The sequence below is a fragment of the Marmota flaviventris genome, chromosome 14, assembly GCF_047511675.1.
Source record: "Marmota flaviventris isolate mMarFla1 chromosome 14, mMarFla1.hap1, whole genome shotgun sequence".
In the NCBI taxonomy this organism is placed as follows: Eukaryota; Metazoa; Chordata; class Mammalia; order Rodentia; family Sciuridae; genus Marmota; species Marmota flaviventris.
Window position 1 is genome coordinate 88,250,890 of NC_092511.1, and position 19,446 is coordinate 88,270,335.

The following is a 19,446-nucleotide window of genomic DNA, read 5'->3' on the forward strand; positions in this document are numbered from 1 at the left end:
CAAACTTTGTGTCCCCCTCTTCCACAGCCTGCCAACTGTTCCTTGGCCCTTCCTCCCAGGCCCTCTCCCAGCACCTTGGCAGGCTTGGCTCTGCAGCCAGTGGCTCCCTTGGGGGCCACCCTCATGAACACCATTATGACTTCACAGTCCCCCTTCCCCCACATCTGGGGCCTCCATCTGACTCCAGTAGGAACTTCCTACTCTCTCACCAGGGCCCAAAGCCCAACAGTACTCACAGGGCCTCAGCAGTAGACAGCTCCAGTCTGCCACCTTTTTAAAAAATTTTTACTTATTTTTTTTAGTCATACATGACAGAATGTGTGTGGGTGCTGGCATGGGCCCCCACGGTGGGATTTCTACGTCTGTCAGCACCAAGGGCTGAGTGGGTTGGGCTGCCCAGGCTGGGGGGCCTGCTATCAATGGTGGGAATGGAGCTACCCCTGGACCTGGAGATCCCAGGTGTCCAAACTACTGACAGCTGGCAGAGGTGGGGGCTCTGGGCTTCTTCCTGTCAGAAACCCCAGGTGGGATGGCGGCTCCAGGGATGAGGGGCTTCTTCCCTCGGGGAGCGTGTTTAGGTACCTTTCAAGACGGCAGACTGAGGAATCAGACCAGAGACTCTGCGTCTAATAGAAGATAAAGTTGGTCCTCATCTTCATCTCCTGGGGGCAGGCCTCAAATTCCTTAATAAGACTCCTATAGCACAAGAGTTAAAACCAAGAATCAACAAATGGGACGAATTCAAACGGAAAAAGTTTTTTCTCAGCAAGAGAAATAATATGCGAGGTGAATAGGGAGCCTACATCCTGGGAACCAATTTTTACCCCTCAAACATCAGATAGAGCTCTAATCTCTAGAGTGTACAAAGAACTCAAAAAGTTAAACAACAAAAAAGCAGATAACCCAATCAACAAATGGGCCAAGGACTTGGACAGAAACTTCTCAGAAGAGGACATACGACCAATTAACAAATACATGAAAAAATGCTCACCATCTCTAGCAGTCAGAGAAATGCAAATCAAAACCACCCTAAGATACCATCTCACTCCAGTCAGAAAGGCAGCCATTATGAAGTCAAACAACAATAAGTGCTGGCGAGGATGCAGGGGCGGGGGTGGGGGGTGGGGGGGGGGAAGGTACACTCATACATTGCTGGTGGGACTGCAAATTGGTGCAGCCAATTTGGAAAGCAGTATGGAGATTCCTTGGAAAGCTGGGAATGGAACCACCATTTGACCCAGCTATTCTCCTTCTTGGATTATACCCAAAAGACCTAAGAAGAGCATACTACAGGGACACAGCCACATCAATGTTTACAGCAGCACAATTCACAATAGCTAGAATGTGGAACCAACCTAGATGCCCTTTAATAGATGAATGGATTAAAAATGTGGCATTTATACACAATGAAATATTACTCAGCACTAAAAAATAACAAGATCATGGCATTTGCAGGGAAATGGATGCCAAAGAAGGCCCAGTGTGAGAAGGTGGCTGTAGGCAGAGCGGGACAGCCATTGCCAAGGAAGAAATGCTCATCCATGGGGAATACGGGTAGGCCACAGAAATGAAAGTTTCCTTTGCCGTCACATCAATAGGGGGGACCTCTGAGGCTGCCACCACTTCTGGAACTGGCCTGTCCAGTCACCACTGAGGACCTGAACTGGGAGAAACAGAAAGCTCCGCAGCACATCCACTGCCTTCTGATGGGTGAGTCCCAGGCCATCTGGGACAGCTATACCATGCCCCCCAACCCCAGCCCATGTGTGGGCCCCTCTACCTGGGAAGGGGCCAAGCCTCTGGCATCAGTGGGCCTCAGCCAGACCTTGCCTTACCACCCCAGCACTGCCTCCCCGCCCAAAGTGGGTGGGCGCTGCTCTCTCCTCCCAGAGACACCCTCCTACCTCCAAACTTTGTGTCCCCCTCTTCCACAGCCTGCCAACTGTTCCTTGGCCCTTCCTCCCAGGCCCTCTCCCAGCACCTTGGCAGGCTTGGCTCTGCAGCCAGTGGCTCCCTTGGGGGCCACCCTCATGAACACCATTATGACTTCACAGTCCCCCTTCCCCCACATCTGGGGCCTCCATCTGACTCCAGTAGGAACTTCCTACTCTCTCACCAGGGCCCAAAGCCCAACAGTACTCACAGGGCCTCAGCAGTAGACAGCTCCAGTCTGCCACCTTTTTAAAAAATTTTTACTTATTTTTTTTAGTCATACATGACAGAATGTGTGTGGGTGCTGGCACGGGCCCCCACGGTGGGATTTCTACGTCTGTCAGCACCAAGGGCTGAGTGGGTTGGGCTGCCCAGGCTGGGGGGCCTGCTATCAATGGTGGGAATGGAGCTACCCCTGGACCTGGAGATCCCAGGTGTCCAAACTACTGACAGCTGGCAGAGGTGGGGGCTCTGGGCTTCTTCCTGTCAGAAACCCCAGGTGGGATGGCGGCTCCAGGGATGAGGGGCTTCTTCCCTCGGGGAGCGTGTTTAGGTACCTTTCAAGACGGCAGACTGAGGAATCAGACCAGAGACTCTGCGTCTAATAGAAGATAAAGTTGGTCCTCATCTTCATCTCCTGGGGGCAGGCCCCAAATTCCTTAATAAGACTCCTATAGCACAAGAGTTAAAACCAAGAATCAACAAATGGGACGAATTCAAACTGAAAAAGTTTTTTCTCAGCAAGAGAAATAATATGCGAGGTGAATAGGGAGCCTACATCCTGGGAACCAATTTTTACCCCTCAAACATCAGATAGAGCTCTAATCTCTAGAGTGTACAAAGAACTCAAAAAGTTAAACAACAAAAAAGCAGATAACCCAATCAACAAATGGGCCAAGGACTTGGACAGAAACTTCTCAGAAGAGGACATACGACCAATTAACAAATACATGAAAAAATGCTCACCATCTCTAGCAATCAGAGAAATGCAAATCAAAACCACCCTAAGATACCATCTCACTCCAGTCAGAAAGGCAGCCATTATGAAGTCAAACAACAATAAGTGCTGGCGAGGATGCAGGGGCGGGGGTGGGGGGTGGGGGGGGAAGGTACACTCATACATTGCTGGTGGGACTGCAAATTGGTGCAGCCAATTTGGAAAGCAGTATGGAGATTCCTTGGAAAGCTGGGAATGGAACCACCATTTGACCCAGCTATTCTCCTTCTTGGATTATACCCAAAAGACCTAAGAAGAGCATACTACAGGGACACAGCCACATCAATGTTTACAGCAGCACAATTCACAATAGCTAGAATGTGGAACCAACCTAGATGCCCTTCAATAGATGAATGGATTTTAAAAATTGGCATTTATACACAATGAAATATTACTCAGCACTAAAAAATAACAAGGTCATGGCATTTGCAGGGAAATGGATGGCATTAGAGCAGATTATGCTAAGTGAAGTTAGCCAATCCCTAAAAAACAAATGCCGAATGTCTTCTCTGATATAAAGGGGGGGGGTGACTCAAAATGGGATAGGGAGGAAGAGCATGAGAAGAAGATTACCACTAAATAGGGAAGAGAGGTGGGAGTGAAAAGGAGGGAGAAGGAGAGTTGCAAGGAAGATAGAACGAAACCCTCATCATTATACAGAATACATGTATGATGTTGTAAGGAAGAAAATTTTTTTATTTAGAAAAAAAAAGAATACAAATAATAAAAATTGCTGGTAATGATACATTTATTATGTTGATAACAGAACTCATATATATTCTTTGTGAAATTGTAAATTAATGCAACCAACATAGAAAACAATATGGAGGTTCCTCCAAGGATTAGTAATGGAACCACCATATGACCCAGACATACCACTCCTCAGTGTTAAACCAAAAAAAAAAAAAAAAATTAAAGACAGTGTACTATAATGATACATTCATCCCATGTTTATAGCATCAAAAGTTATAACAGTTAAGTTATGCAATCACCTAGGTGTCCGTTTTTTGGGGTCTTCTAGGTATAGAATCATATCATCAGCAAATAGTGCTAGTTTAAGTTCTTCTTTTCCTATAGTTATTCCTTTAATTTCTTTTGTCTGTCTAATTGCTCTGGCCAGTGTTTCAAGAACTATGTTGAACAGAAGTGATGAGAGAGGGCATCCCTGTCTTGTTCCAGATTTTAGAGAGAATGCCTTCAGTTTTTCTCCATTTAGAAATGATGCTGGCCTGAGGCTTAGCGTAGATAATGTTAACAGTTCCCAATATCAATAGGACATCATCTATGATCAAGTTTTCATTATTAATACATTTATAGTTAGACTCTATTTCTACAGATGTTGGCTTCAATTATTATTTAAAATATAGTCATTAGTTTCATAAAAGGCATGCCATTTCTGGTGGCATATGGAAAACCGAGGGTCAGGCATAGGACATTATATTAAGGGGGAAAGGAGTGACAGTATGGGGTTAATCTAACTTAGCAACTTTGGAGAACTCTAATGAATAGACAGGGGTAATTTACAGAAGAATGTATACAAACTCCTATCTGTATTTAGAAAATCACCCTACATATAAATAGTAAAAGTTAGGAGGTTGAAAGTGGGATAGAGGGAGGAAGAAAAAAATAACAAGGAAAGAAAGAAAAAAAAGTGAGTGGGAGAAAGAAAATAAGAAGAAGAAAAAGGGGGGGGGGAAGTGGGGCATATGCAATTCCTCTATATTATATTATTCTGGTGATTAAGTTGTTAAAGTCCTATTTCATGCAAAGTTCTTGGTTTCACAAATGTTGAGGTTGTGAGGACCAGAGGTTGAAGAGTAAAGGAGATTGGATGAGAAGAGCAAAAAAATAAAAGAAAGAAAGAAAAGTCTCAGAACTCTGTTTTCTTTTCTTGCAGTAGGTGGAGTTGTCTATTCCTGGCTTGAGTCTCTGCGTTCAGGATGGTGGAGGTAGCCAGTGTGAGATGGCTTGAGCTTCTACCTGGAGCCTCCTTACTCTTAGTCTCTGAGTTGGAAACCAAGTGCCTGTACAGTTGCTGTTACATATTGATAGTTACGCACCGCCCCCCCCCCACCAAAAAAAAAAGCTTGTGGGAAAAATTTTGAGTTATCACAGCTGGGGTTGGGGAGTTGGAAACCAGGTACCTGATCAGCCACAGAACCAGGCTGGTAGCCACGCTCACCGATAGATGGGGAGTAAGGTTTTCCAAGATGGATTCCGTCTGTTTCCCGCATAGGGTATTTGATGAGGTGGGGGATACTGGGGTGACCTTGTGCTTTGTCCAGAGCTAGGTCTGGTGACCCGCAAGCAAAGCCTCTGTGTTCTGCACCAAGCACCACGCGGCTCCACCTTCCACCTGTGCCGATCGCCGTGCCTTCCATCTCACTTTATACTTCTTGTATATGCTTTTTTCAGAGAGTAATATTCTGAAAATACAAAATTATTATAACTTGTAGTTAATAACCATTTTCATTTCTTAAGAAATTTTTTGCTATGTGTCAGAAGAATAATATATTGAAATAAATTTTGAATTCATTTTTTTTGGCCAAATTCTTATTATAGAAACAAGATTTGCTCTATTGAGAAATAATGTCCAACCAATTAATGACTATGATATTTTGTTATTAGAAACCTAAAAATTATTATGATACATTCATTGGAAGACTAAGAATTGAAAAGGAGTAAATACAAGACTAAGTTGTACATTATTTATTATGCTACAAATGTCTTAATATCATGAACTTTTAAAGCATAAAGATGAAGATGGACAAATATGCATATAATACTTCTATACACACTAATAATGCCTGCTAATGAAAATGAAGCCATTTAGAAAAGACCTGTCTTTTCATTATGCTAACTATACTGATATATGCAAATGCTTAATTTGTAAACACATTTTCCTGGTATTGTGCATTTAATTTTTATTACATAATGGTAAAAATGCATAACTAATTATTCTTTAATGGTGATTAAAATAAGAGAACATATCACAAATAAGAAATATTAAAGAAATCTTTAACAGGGTTTGTTCTATAGACAGTGTGTTTGTTTCATTGATATTTTGAATTTAAGCTTGGTAACACTGAAATGGAGCAAGATATCAAACAAGAATATAGACATTATAAATTAACTGATACTATTTTATCCCATGAAAACACTTACTAGTTTTCATAAACATGTAGTCTATCAATTAAAAAAATTGAATGACTGCTTACAAAATTCCAATTTGTAGATAGTTTAAGCAAATATACATTATTTTAAGTGTGTAATTTTTTATATACTGTGGAAAATTGAAAATTTTCTAACTCCTTCATTCAAACTCAGGGACTAACAGTTTCAAGGACAATGCCCAATTTCAAGTTTGAAAATTTGAAAATCTTGTCTTCCTTGTAGTTATCAAAAATGGTTTATATTTACAGTCAGTTTATATTTACAGAAACAATGCTAATTAATATATTTCAAATGGGTAGTTTTCAACTACAATTAACTGCATTAAATATATTAACAAATAACAGAATTATCAAAGATTAGTAACCCATAAAATCTTGAACAACTGTGAGTCCTGCTCCATGAGTCAGAAAAAAAAAATAGTTCTATTCTTTAATACCCCTTTAAATTTGTTCCATGCCATAAAAATCCTTCCATGACTAGGTTTTTAGATGCTCAGACTCTATAGGATTCTGCAGACAAGTCCAGGCAACAGTAGGCATTTATTCATTTTCTACAGTCTACAGATTCCTAAATGCATGACATTCATTATCATTACATGTATAAATAAAAAAGACATATGTATGGTATATATCATTCCTTATCTAAAAAAATAAAAATCTGCAATATTCCAAAATCAAAACATTGGAGACGCATTGTGATGCTACAAGTAGAAAATTACACATCTGACCTCCAAGTATGGTCACAGTCAGAATACAGGTGCACTAAATATATTGCATATAATACTAACTTCAGGATATGTGTAAAGGTGTGTGTAAAGTACTCATGCATTTCTTGTTTAGAATTGAGTTTCATTCCCAAGGTAACTTATGTAATTGAAAACATTTCAAAATCTGAGAATTTGAAACCCTTCTCCCAAACATTTCAGCATAGACATTGAATCTATTCAATCATTCAATCTAAGTGCATGGGGTGTAGGTGGATGGGTTTGTGTATGTGTTCCATGAAATCCAGTATTTAATTACTCCCACTGGAAAATTTACTCAGATATATAATCTGCCATAACCCTAATAAAATTTCTAGTTGATCAAATGAAACATTTCTTCCTTTTTGTTTGTTTCCTCTAGAAATTGCTGCTAAAATTATTACAGATTACAAAGGAAAACATTTATATTTTAAATGCTAAAACTAAACAATAAAGTTTTGCTATAATAATAAATGTCTTACTAAGTGGTATAAATAACAAGGATCTACTGGCAAATTATAGATGGGTAACTGCAAAATTTTGGAGCACATATTTAAAGAAATAAATGCCAACGATCATGTGATGCTTCAGTACTACCCAGTCGGAGAGCTGCAAAATGTTCTTTTAAGGTTCCTGTGGTGATTTTGAGCCTCTGTTGCATCATGAGGGGGAGGTTTGGGATGGATCCACTCATTGTTCTTCTTACTTGGGAAGATCTTCTTCCTCAGTACAAAGTCATACTTGACTCAAGGATTCAGGGAATAAAAGATATTTGCGTCATGGGGAATCTTCAGCTCTGGGGAGAGAGGAGAATACAGGTATTAGGTGGCTTTCAACAGATGCACCACAGGACACTCCCAACATCTGAGAGCCTCTGTCAGGAAAGGCATGATCCACAGACCTGCGAGTTCACCAATTCAGCTCCAATACCTACAAAGATGTCCTCAATAGTTCTTCCTGAGGAAAAAATGACTTCAACAGACATAATATCTGTTGCTTTGGCAGAACATTTCAGTTCCTCTTGTATCTGCCATAGGACACTGCAAGGGTTTGCATCCAGAATCTCCTGCAAAAGGCTCAAATGTTGAGTGACTGGTCCCCAATTCAGCAATGATCATAGGTCAGTTTTGGGGGAAGCATTCGATGGTGAGTGCTCTGATGTTATCATGAAATACTCATTCAAGATGAATACAATACTGGGAGGTGGTATGAACTGCAGCTAGTTTGGGCATGGTTGAAGAAAGACCTGCACAGAAGAGGGCCTTTGGTAGGTGTATATTTTCCCAGTTGGCTCCCCTTAATCTTCATTCTCCTAGTAGTATTCCTCATCCTCCTATCTTTCTTTCCCTCCCTCTATCACCCTCATTCTCTCTCTCCTAATCTATGCCCTGATTGGCAAGAGGCTGAGTAACTTTCCACTGCCATACACTTATGTCATTATAGACAGACTCAGTGCATAATCAAATGGAGAGCAATGAGACCCAGAGCCAAAATACATGATTTCTTTTCTAAGTTATTTTCCTCAAGTATTGTCACAGTGAGAAAAGGCTAACCAATACACATACCACATTTAGCCATGCTCCTGCCATTGGTGGTGCCTGCCTCCATGGGTCCAGGCTTCCTAGAATGGATGCCACATCACAAATGCTACCCTACTGAGAACAATGGTTCCAAAGACCAGGGGAGTAACTGCTTTACTTCAGCATTTTGCTATGGCCCAGGGATGCCACAACCCCCAGTGGGTTTCAGACACTCAGCTAGTCCTTCCTCTGAACACCTGTTTCCTGCAGCCTTCCTCTGGCCTACAGCCTGTTCTCAGTCAATGCTGGGCTGGATGTGTGTATCTCTGCTATGATTTCCTTAGCCTACCAAGGCTTCAGCCTTCCTCTTCTGTAAGACTCTACTAACCTAACAAACTTAGTAGATTAATATATGAGATAAGTTACCCTAGAATTCCTAGGGGTGGAGTGTTTCAGTGCAGACAGGTTGGGATCATGGCTGCTATGGATGTTTTACTCTCAAAAAAGAAAACAGCAATGGTATTATTTATAGATCAGCTCTGTGGTATACATGCTTAGAAATCCCTCAGATTACTTTAGTTAGGGATAATGATCTCACTATTCTGATCACTTATTGGGAAGCAGACTCTGGCACAGAGGACTTGGGAATTTGTCCAAAGATAGACTATTCAGGCTGTTGCCCAGCCTGTACTTTTTAAAAATTTATTCCTGGTTTTGCTTGCTGGAACACTGACAATACTCCACACAGGCTGTGGTTTTAATGTCATACACAATGCTTTAAATATTGTGCTTCAGGCCAGAAAAGTATCAATTTCATCCTTAGTCCCTGTGTTCCCATCTTCCTCTAAAACCATTCCTATCAGTGAGCTATGGAGCCATCCTGACCCTGAGAGGAAGCTTTCCTCCTTACTCCTCACTGATACCAGCATGGAATGCCTGTTCAGGTCCAGGGAAAAACACATGGTGGGGGTTGCATTAGCCACTGGGGAAGATAATAGAACCTGTAAACCGTTTTTCCAGCCTCAGTGCAGGTTTTCCTGTGCACAACGCCCACCACACCCTGTTTGAGTGTTCTTCTAGGTCAGATACTACTATTTTGAACTACAATTTGTCCTGAGTCCACTTCCAGACCATTGCTCCCTGCCATCCTATTGTCCCACTTACTCATGGTCTTCTGAATTCTCCTCCTTTAGCAAGTGTTGGTCCAGAGTCCTGCATATGATTACAGAAGCCCTATCATGGCAGGTCCTGGATCAACATAGGATACAGGCCTTCAGGAAATGGGCCTACCCGAAGGACAGTGGCTACCTGAAGGACAGTGGTCAGGTCATTTGAGTCACCTCAGCTCTAAATAAAAGGATACCATGTCATCACTCTAGTGCCTGAGGGTGGTCTCCTGGTAATCTCGTGGGGTCTTCTGATGGGCTGCGAGCCCAATTCTCATACAACACTGTGCTTGTAGCTTCCATTGCCTTGTTTGTGTAGAGTCACATTCCACTCAGAATAAAAGGACCACACAGCCTATGTACAGACACACTCTTCTCCCACCAAGATGGGAGGAATAGACCGTGTCCTCCTATATATCCCTAGTCTACTCTGAGATGCAGGCTGCATTTGTGTGTAGCCCAGGCAGAAGCCCTAGAGGCTTTGATCCTGATTCCCAGGACAAAAACAGACTCAAGGACAAGATCGTGTGTGTGAGTGCTCAATGATAGCCATGAGAGCACCTGGCCTCCTGAGGCTCAGTGCTGACTGGGGTGTATTGGAGCACCTCATTCAGCAAGGGTGATCATTAAAAATGGGATCCTAGAGGTTTAGTTTACACCATATCCATATAAATTCTGCAGAGACCCTCCCAGTTCCTTATTCAAGGGACACAAAGAACCTCATACCAATGTCCTCCATGTGCACCTGCATTCTCCATCCAATACAGTAGATGGGCCTAGGTCCTTTCCTATTCTCATCTCCCACCAATACCTGCCCCTGGACTTCTGGCCTGCCTGCTACCACCAAACACAGACTCCCCCAGACATGGGGGTAGACATACTGGTGCTCTCCCTCCTCTCAGGTCTATCCCTTAACACTGACCTCTCTCTTCCTTGTTTCCATCTATGCTTCCTGACCATTCAGGAGCTCCAATTCTAAAGGGCATGGATAGTCCATGGCATTTGATATGTGTTTGCTCCCTGCCCTGGGTTAAGCATAAGGAGACATCCCTTCTACTGGTCTTATCAGGACACTCTTACAGTTTTTTCTGCTTTGCTCTTCTAAGCTAATATGAACCAAGAATCTGTCTCCCAAATGCTTGTTTTAGAGGGCCTTGAGGATCTGCTAGTAGTGACTCCTAGGACACTAGGCTTCATGAAGCATTTATTGTCCATAAACCTGTGTCCTCCTTTTGGAGAAAAGGTTCTCCTCCAGGCTGTGGTGATGCTGTCTGTAATTGCAGAGGATACTTCAAGAACTGTGGGGGATGGCAACATCAGCAAACCCAGAAACTGTAAGCCACCCCAGCCTGTCAGTTTGCTCTATAGGGCTTCTAGAACATATAGGAATCTGAGGTTTCTTCCCTCCTTTTGTGGATGTACAGTAGTACCAGAAAAAAAGAGCCAATAAGATCAGTGTTTACCCTCCTTCCTTGATCTTGGCCACTTGCTGGTGGATCATTTTCCCAGGATGAAGTAATGGTTGACTGGAGAGTTTATGGCACATACGATGTTTCCATTGTCAGGGATCCCATTGTGGGGAGGGAGTGGCAGAAAGGTGGTAGTTGACATTCAAGTAGTACACCACAGGACACACTCAACATCTGAGAGCCTCTGCCATGTCAGGCCATCCACAGCCCGTAGAGCCCTCCAATCCAGCTATAGTACTATCAAAGACTTCCTCCATGGGTCTTCCTTGAGGAAAGACTGCGCACAAGAACTAACACCTTTCAAAGAAAACGCCCCTTGAACACCAGAATGACTCAGTTCAGGTTGGACCTGCCAAAGAACTACTGCTAGTGTTTGTGTCAGAATTTGCCCCCAGTGGCCCATGTGCTGAACCTTTCTTCACCATGCAGGAATATTGAAACAAGTGCTTTCAGGAAATTGTTTGATGGTGAGTACCTTGACCTAATCAGTGGATTAATCCATTTATAGATGAATACACTCCTAGAAGGTGATAAAAATTGGAAGTATGTTGGGCATGGATGGAGGATGACCTGAGCAGGGGTATGCCCTCAGGAACAGAAATGTTTTCATGTCTTCCTCTTCCTCCTCATCATTATCCCTCTGATTTGTATTCTTATTCCAGTTATAATTAAACCTACTCTTGTGCTTTTTGTATTCCTTTCTCTTGTTTGCCTCCTTCCCCTCCTCATCCCCCTCTTTTTTCACATCAGTGTGATTCCATTTGTAGCCCATTTTTTCCCTTCTTAGTCAGAGATCATCTTTATCAGTGACCATGGTGCATGCTGCTGCTTGAAGGAGGCTTTCTTCTTTGACCATTATAGATGTCAGCTTTGCAATGAGTGACTGATGCAGGGGAGGACACATGTTAGGGAGGTCCAGCAGCCCCTGGGACAGCACAGAGCACCTGCATATTTTAGGCCCACTTCAGTGCAGTTTCCTTTGTGCACAAGACCCACCACACACTCTGGCTGTTTTTTCTAGGCCAAGGCACTCTTTCTTTCTTTTTTTGGGATGCAAATTGTCTGGAGCCTGCTGGTTGATCATTTCTCCCCACCATCTCGTTGTCCCACTTATTCTGATGCTCTGAGATGATTTATGGGAGCTCAAATTTTCCAAATATTCCTTTTTAAGCAGTGTTGGTCCAAATCCTGCATATCAGCAGGAACCCTATCCTGGAAGGTCACCTGGATCAGCATGAAAAACAGGTCATCAGGGTATGTGGCCTGGAGGTTATGCCCAGACAACAGTGGTCAGGGACATTCAGGAGACACCTCAGCTGTGAACACAAAGGCACCTCTTGTTATCCTGCCACCTAAGGCTGGGCTCCCTGTAATCATATTGGTTCTTCCCATGGGCTACTACCCCAATCCTCATACAATAGTCTGCCTGTAATTGCCATTGACCTGTCTGGAGGCACTTTTCACTCAAGGTAAAAGGACTCAAGAGTCTGTGCACAGATACCTCCTACTCCCACTGAGATCAGAGTAATAGACCAGTGACCCACTATATGCCAGTTCTACTCTAGGATGCAGGCTGATTCTTTACTTGGCACAGGCAGAAATGTTGCAGGCTTTGGTCCTTACAGCCAGGGCAAAAAACAAACTGAGGAACAAGACCATGCAGATGAGAGACTAGAGGCTCAGTGGTGGCTGGGGTGTAATGGGATACCTGAACCAGCAGGGGGAGAACTGAACATGTCTCCTCTGCATCTGGACACCTGAAATATTAGGGTGTATACTCCACATCCATATAAATTCTACAAAGAGACTTTCTCAGCTACCCATTCAAGGGATATGCAGACTCACACTCCTGGCTTCCTGAATGGCTCGTAGGTGTCTGTGGCCCATACAGTGCAGCCTGCACCCTAGATATTTCTCTGACCTCATCTGTCTCCAGCATGTGCTCTTACACTTGTGGCTGGCAAACCCCACAGCATGCAGGCCCACTCACAGCTGGAGCTGGGCATACGGGTGCTCTCCCTCCTCTCAGGTCAAGTCCTAAACACAGACCTCTCCCTTCTTTATTCCCTCCTAACCTTCCAGAAGCTCCAATTCAAGATGGCAGGACTAGTCCATGGTGTTGGATATGTTTTCTGCCTTTTCCAGTGTGGTCACCTGTGAGAAACCCCTGCTGTCAGGCTCACCAGGATTATCTCGTATTCCATCATAATCTGCTCTTCTAGGTTGATGTAAACCATGCAGCTGTCTCCCAGCTGCTTGTTGTAGATGGGCAGTGAGGTACTGCTAGTGGAGATACCTGCAATACTGGACACTGTTGCTTTTGGTGGCCATGGGAAAAGGCCTGGACAATTCTGAAGAGGTGTTGCTCAAAGATGCAGTGGAGCTGGACGTCATTGCCGAGGACTCTGAATTCGACTTCAAGAACTGTGGAGATGGCAACATCAGCAGAATCCCCAAAACTTCAGGTTCACAGCACTCTCTATGGGGCTTCTGGAAACTATACCCAGACTTTGAGTTATCTTGGCTCTTTAGACTAGCCAAGGATGCAATCAGAGACAACATTGTCCCCTCAGTCTACCACCAAATAGGAAACCTTACTTTTGCACAGGGCCTGCTTCTAAGCTCCTTTATCCCTCAAAATACTGCCTCTACTCTGGTTGCCTTGCCTGCCTCTGCCTGCTTCTTCCTCTATGTTGTACAAATGCACACCTGCCTCACTGACATACAGAGCACGATCATTTTACTGCCCATGATGCTGTTCTAACTTCCCACTCTGCCCTGTTCAGAGCTCATAGACATATCTTTTCCTTTTGGAACTCATCACCACCCAGAAGTCAGCATCACTCACTGCAGTGGTGAAATGGAGTTGAGACAGGAACATGGGCTCTACAGCAGGAAACAGCAGATCTAGGCAGCAGACACCAGAAGGAAGTTCAACCACCAAGCCCAGGCATGCAAAGACATTTCATCCATTAGCAGGAAGCTCTCTGCCCTCAGATCTGGAGGGAATGTTAACACATTCCCTTTCTCAGCCCTTTCTCTGTGGCACAAGTCAAGGCTGGCAAGGCTCTACTGACAGAACTGGTAATGGGATGGACTTCAGCTCTAGAGTTGGGGACAGAGCTAAATTCAGCAGTGGAGCAAGAGCTGCCTGGAACTCCAAAGCTGACACTAAAGCCAGCTCTAGAACTGCCTCTTGCTTCCAAACACATACTGGGTTGAACACAAGCTCTGGATCTGATGCTGGTGCTGCCACTTGACTGGGCACCAGAGCACCTCCTGGAGAAGGCTGTAGCTCTGCAGGTGCTTTAAGAGCTTGTTCTGGAACTGAGGCTGCAGCTAGAGGAGAAATGATTCCAACATGACTGCCTTGCCCTGAGCTTTGCTAAAACAGTCAATACTCTATCTGCCCAGAAGTTTTTAGCCCCAAAGCCCACACAGGATCTCTTCTCAGACCAACAACATTGCCTGAGTGGTAAAAGGCTTATCATTATTCCCAGTGCAACATTAGACTTATAGACTCCATCCAGTGGGACCAAAACATGACCTTTTTCATTTACACTTGTGTACCCTCCTTACCCTTGTATACCCACCCCAGTCCTCCTCTTCCTGCTGCACTTCACATCCTCAAGCTGGGCCTGCAGGTAGTGAGCACAGTGCTCCAGGTTCAAGCCACTCATGTGTAGCTGCACAAAAGGCAACAGCAGCTGGAGACTTATGAAAATCCTCTAGGTCAATCTGGGTGCCCAGGCTGAAAGGCATGGCACTGTGGGCAGGCAGAAGCCTGGACTCTGTTTCCCATAGCTCCTGTTTAATTTCCTGTCTCCACAATACAGTCCACCCCAGCCAAGTCTCACTGGCTGTACAGGCTGTGACAGGGCAGGTCTCTAGACAAAGAACCAGCATCAGTCCCAGATCCATGGTGTGTCCAGCTCTCCCTTCCTGCAGGGAAGCCTTACACTCTTCTTTCTGTTTGATACATGTTCTCCAATCTGGAATGCAACCTATGGGAGAATAGTCCTCCTGTCCATCCAGGAGGTCCAAGAAGCAGGATATAAATTTAACACCCATAAACCAATTGAATTCTTACACACCAATGATTAATTGGCTGACAGAAAAAGTAGGAAATCTATGCCATTCACAACAGCCTCAAAAAAATGAAATACTTGGGAGTCTAACAAATAAGGTGAAAGACCTCTATAATTAAAACTACAGAAAACTAAAGAAAGAAATTAAAGAGGACCTTAGAAGATGAAAAGATCTCCCATGTTCTTGGATAGGCATAATCAATATTGTCAAAATGGCCAAACTACCAAAAGTGTTATACAGATTTAATGCAATTCCTACAAAGATTCCAATTATGTTCTTCATAGAAATAGAAAAGGTAGCCATTACTTTCATTTTGGAAAAAAGGAGTCCCAGAATAGCTAAAGCAATACTTTGTGAGAAAAGTGAAGCAGGAGGCATCACAATACCAGATCTTAAATTATACCACAGAGCTATCATAATAAAAATGACATGGTATTGGCACAAAAAAACACACATTAAGACCAATGGAACAAAATTAAACACAGACAAACACACATAAATACAGTTATCTCATACTAGACAAAGGCACCATAAGCAAACATTGGAGAAAAGATAGCCTCTTCAACAAGTGATGCTGGGAAAACTGGAAATCAATATGCAGCAGAATGAAGGTGAGACCCCTGAACAAAACTCAACTTAAAGTGGATCAAGGACTTAGGTATTAGACCAGACACTGTGCCTACTAGAAGAAAACATAGACCCAATGCTCCTAGGAGCCTAGGAACCAACTTCCTCAGCAGGACTCCTAAAGCACAAGAAGTAAAATCAAGAATCAATAAGTTGGATGGTATCAAACTAAAAAGCTTCTGCACACCAAAGGAAACAATCAAGAACATGGAGCCACCTGCACCTCAGACAGAGCACTAATCTCCAGGATATATAAAGAACTCAAAAATCTTAACACACACAAAAAAATAAAAATAAATGGGCAAAGGAACTGAGCAGACACTCTGCAGAAGAAGAAATAAATATTCAACACTCTAGCAATTAGAGAAATAACAATGAAAATGATACTGAGATTCCATCTCACTCCAGTCAGAATATCCACTATCAAGAATACAAGTAACAATAAATATTGGAAAGGATATGGGGAAAAAGGTTTACTGATCCATTGCTGGTGGACCACAAATTGGTGCAATCACTATGGAAAGTAGTATGGAGATTCTCCAGAAAACTTGGAATTGAATCACTATTTGACCCAATTATCTCACTCCTTAGTGTATATCCAAAGGACTTAAACATATTACAGCCACATCAGTGTTTATAACAGCTCAATTCACAGTAGCTAAGTTATGGAACCAACCTAGGTACCCTTCAACAGATGAATGGATAAAGAAAGTGTGGTATATATAAACAATGGAATACTAATCAGCCATACAGAAGAATAAAATTATGGCCTTTGCCCAAAAATGGATGAAACTGGAGACTATCATGCTGAGCAAAATAAGCCAATCCCAAAAACCAAAGACAGAATGCTCTTTGTGATATTTGGATGCTAACACACAATAAGGTGGGGTGGGGGAGATGTAAGAAAAGAAGTTCATTGGATTAAACAGAGGGGAATGAAGAGAAGGAAGGGTGAATGGGTATACGAAAGATAGTAGAAGGAATTAGACATAATTTTCCTATGTTCAAATGTGAATACATGACCAGTGTACCTCCACATCATGTTCAACCATAAGAATTGGATCCAACTTATAAGTTATATTCCATGTACGTGTAACATGTCAAAATACATTCTACTATCATGTATATCTAAAAAGAACAAATATTTTTTAAAAAATAAACTCAAATAGGCTGTTGATTGCCTCCTTCATCTCCTAGTCTGTACATCCTACTCAGGCAGTGGTTAATTAAATGCAACTCTCCCCAGGAAGAGATCATCTCCTCCCAGTTGCATCATGGGTAATGACAAGGATGAACAGTTTGGCAGTTTCTTCAACAGTCAAACATATACCCACCGTAGAATCCAGCAAATCTTACCCTTAGCTATTTATCCTACAGAATTCAGAACTTATCTTCACACAAAAACTTGTACATGAATGCTTAGCCGGATCTCTTCATAATCACCCCAAACTAGAAACAAACCCAAAAGTCTTACTATTGTTGAATGAACCAATTGTGATAATCCATACAATAAATACTAACTACTCAGCAATAAGAAAAAAAATTATTGATAAAGGCAACAGTTTGGATGGATCTTAAAGGCATTATGTCAAGGAAAAAAATCCAGTCTCAAATTGATATTTGGATACTAATACACAATAAGGCAGGGTGAGGGAGGTGTAAGAGAAGAAGTCTGTGTCCATTTATATGAGGTTCCCAAGAGTTCCAAACTATAGTGATGAAGAAGAGATCATGCATGCTAAGATTAGGCATGGGACAGGTGTGTGGCTATAGCAGAGTAGTAATGGAGGAATTTGAGGGCTAACAGAACTTTTTCTGTAACCATATTGTGGTGCTGGTTTCATGAGTCTCAATGTATATTGAAACCCAAAGAACTATAAGCCAAAAGGAATGTCCATTTTACTGTAGGACAATTGAAAAAAAAAGGGAGGACTAAACTTTTGATATTAATTATATAAAAGACCAAGAAAGACTGAAGAAATGTTCCAAATAAAGAAACCTGAAGAGACATGACATAAAAACAATACCCAGATACCACACTGGAAGAGAAAAATGACAGAACATCCTTTTTATTAATAGAAAAAACACATCTCTGAAGTTTCAGTTCTAACATTTCTCAAAACCTGGAAAGAAATCACTAGTGCCCTTCAGTTCTGGTCCTTTGATATTTTTCTACATGAATTACTTAATAGATTCAATTAAGTGTCCACGGGTTTCTTGCTAAATGAAGGGCAACTTACAGGTAGAGATAAGATAGGAGAAATTTCACTTTCCATCTTAGGCTTTGAATACAGTCTGCCAAAACATTTATCCACTCTTCTTTTATAGTACTTTCTGTTATAAAAATATTAAAAATTTTTGGTGGCTTTTAGGAGTTAATTTTGTAAATAATTGAGATTTTTTTTTCCTAGTTCTATAGGGAAGGTGTACAATGTGCAGCTTTATAAGCATCTTCTTAGTCTCACTGTTAAGAGATCATTTTTTTTCAAAGTGTAAAACTGTTCTTTCCCAGTTATTTACACTATTACATGAAACAGCAAATCCCAATGCTAACTGACTCACTTACCAAAATGAATTTGACTCACTGATCATCAGTGGACCTGGACTCCTCTGTGGTGGTCTTGGTCCTTCCTTTTTCCTCTTAGCAATTTGTTCTCAGGCTGCCTTCTACTGTAGTGGCAAATTCTGACAGCAGCAATCCGAGCTTCTGTGTTTGTTTAATCACATCAAATGAAAGAAATGTTATCTTTAACTAAACAGAAGTCCCCAACCTCACTGACTGTACACCTTATGGCATCTGTTACCTTTGAACCAACTGCAGCCAAACACTAGGGGTGCTACTGTAGAAGAGGAAGAGTGGATGAGAGAGGGCACCCTAATGTCTCCAGTAGTCATTCTCTTTAAGTTGACATTTTCTTTACCTAATAGAATCGGCTACTATCTATTTGATCCATACCGTGTGCTGCTCTTTGCATCCTTTGGCCACTTCAAACTACAGGGAACTCAGTTATCTTTCCAGGTTACCTTAGTTATGGGATTGTATGGGGAACACTAATGGAAGGTCAGGGTGACAGCAAACTCTTCAGCACTTCAGCAGGAAGGCTGCTTGGGGAACTGGGGGGCCCATCAGGGCACTGCAGCAGCTCCAGGGACTCCAAGGCCAACCTCATGGGGAGCCTGGGAAGCGAGGCTTTCTTTTGGTGTAGTTTCTCTTAGGTGCTTAGTCCCAACACCCTGGGAGAGTCTGTTTTCTACCACATCCCTGTCTGCACGGGGCCACCACTGGGCAGTGCTACCCAGAGAGCCGTGCCTGCTTGAAGGAAGGTCCCACTTCCCGACCTGAGGCTGGGGGTTAGCTCACAACGTAAGGCCAGGAAAGTCCTTGCTGCAGCTGGCTGTCCAGCAGGCCCTCGGAGGCGGTCCCCTCACAGCAAGGGGACCTGGCAGGCCCTTCCCAGGGCCCCTGTCCGCCTGTACAGTAGTCTCATCCCCCTGACTGATGGGCTGCTTCATATGGGAAACCGGGCATGGCGGGGTGGGGGGCGTCCACAGGTCCCATGGCCATGATGTGGCAGCCGCAGGCCTCCCACCTACGGAGACTGTGTCCAGGTGAGGAAGTCAGAACCTGTCCCACTCGAGGTCACCCACTGGGCTGACAGCCCGGCTGGAGGGGCGAGCCCAGGGAACCGCCCCCAGCAGGCAGAGGCGGAAGCGGAAGCGCGACGAGTCG

General features: G+C 43.1%; 1 long non-coding RNA gene across 3 annotated transcripts; it reads right to left on the minus strand.

Moving 5' to 3' along the window:
• Positions 1–5,057: 5,057 nt before the first annotated feature.
• Positions 5,058–19,392, minus strand: LOC139701750 (uncharacterized). Of its 3 annotated transcripts, none has more exons than XR_011704260.1 (4): positions 19,307–19,392; positions 18,283–18,423; positions 7,552–7,641; positions 5,058–5,355 (listed from the first exon to the last, which is right to left on the minus strand). It is a non-coding gene; the product is annotated as an uncharacterized lncRNA (long non-coding RNA). The 3 variants fall into 3 exon arrangements; XR_011704261.1 differs by having other exon boundaries at positions 7,443–7,641; XR_011704259.1 differs by lacking the exon at positions 5,058–5,355 and having other exon boundaries at positions 6,744–7,641.
• Between the last annotated feature and the right edge of the window lie 54 nt (positions 19,393–19,446).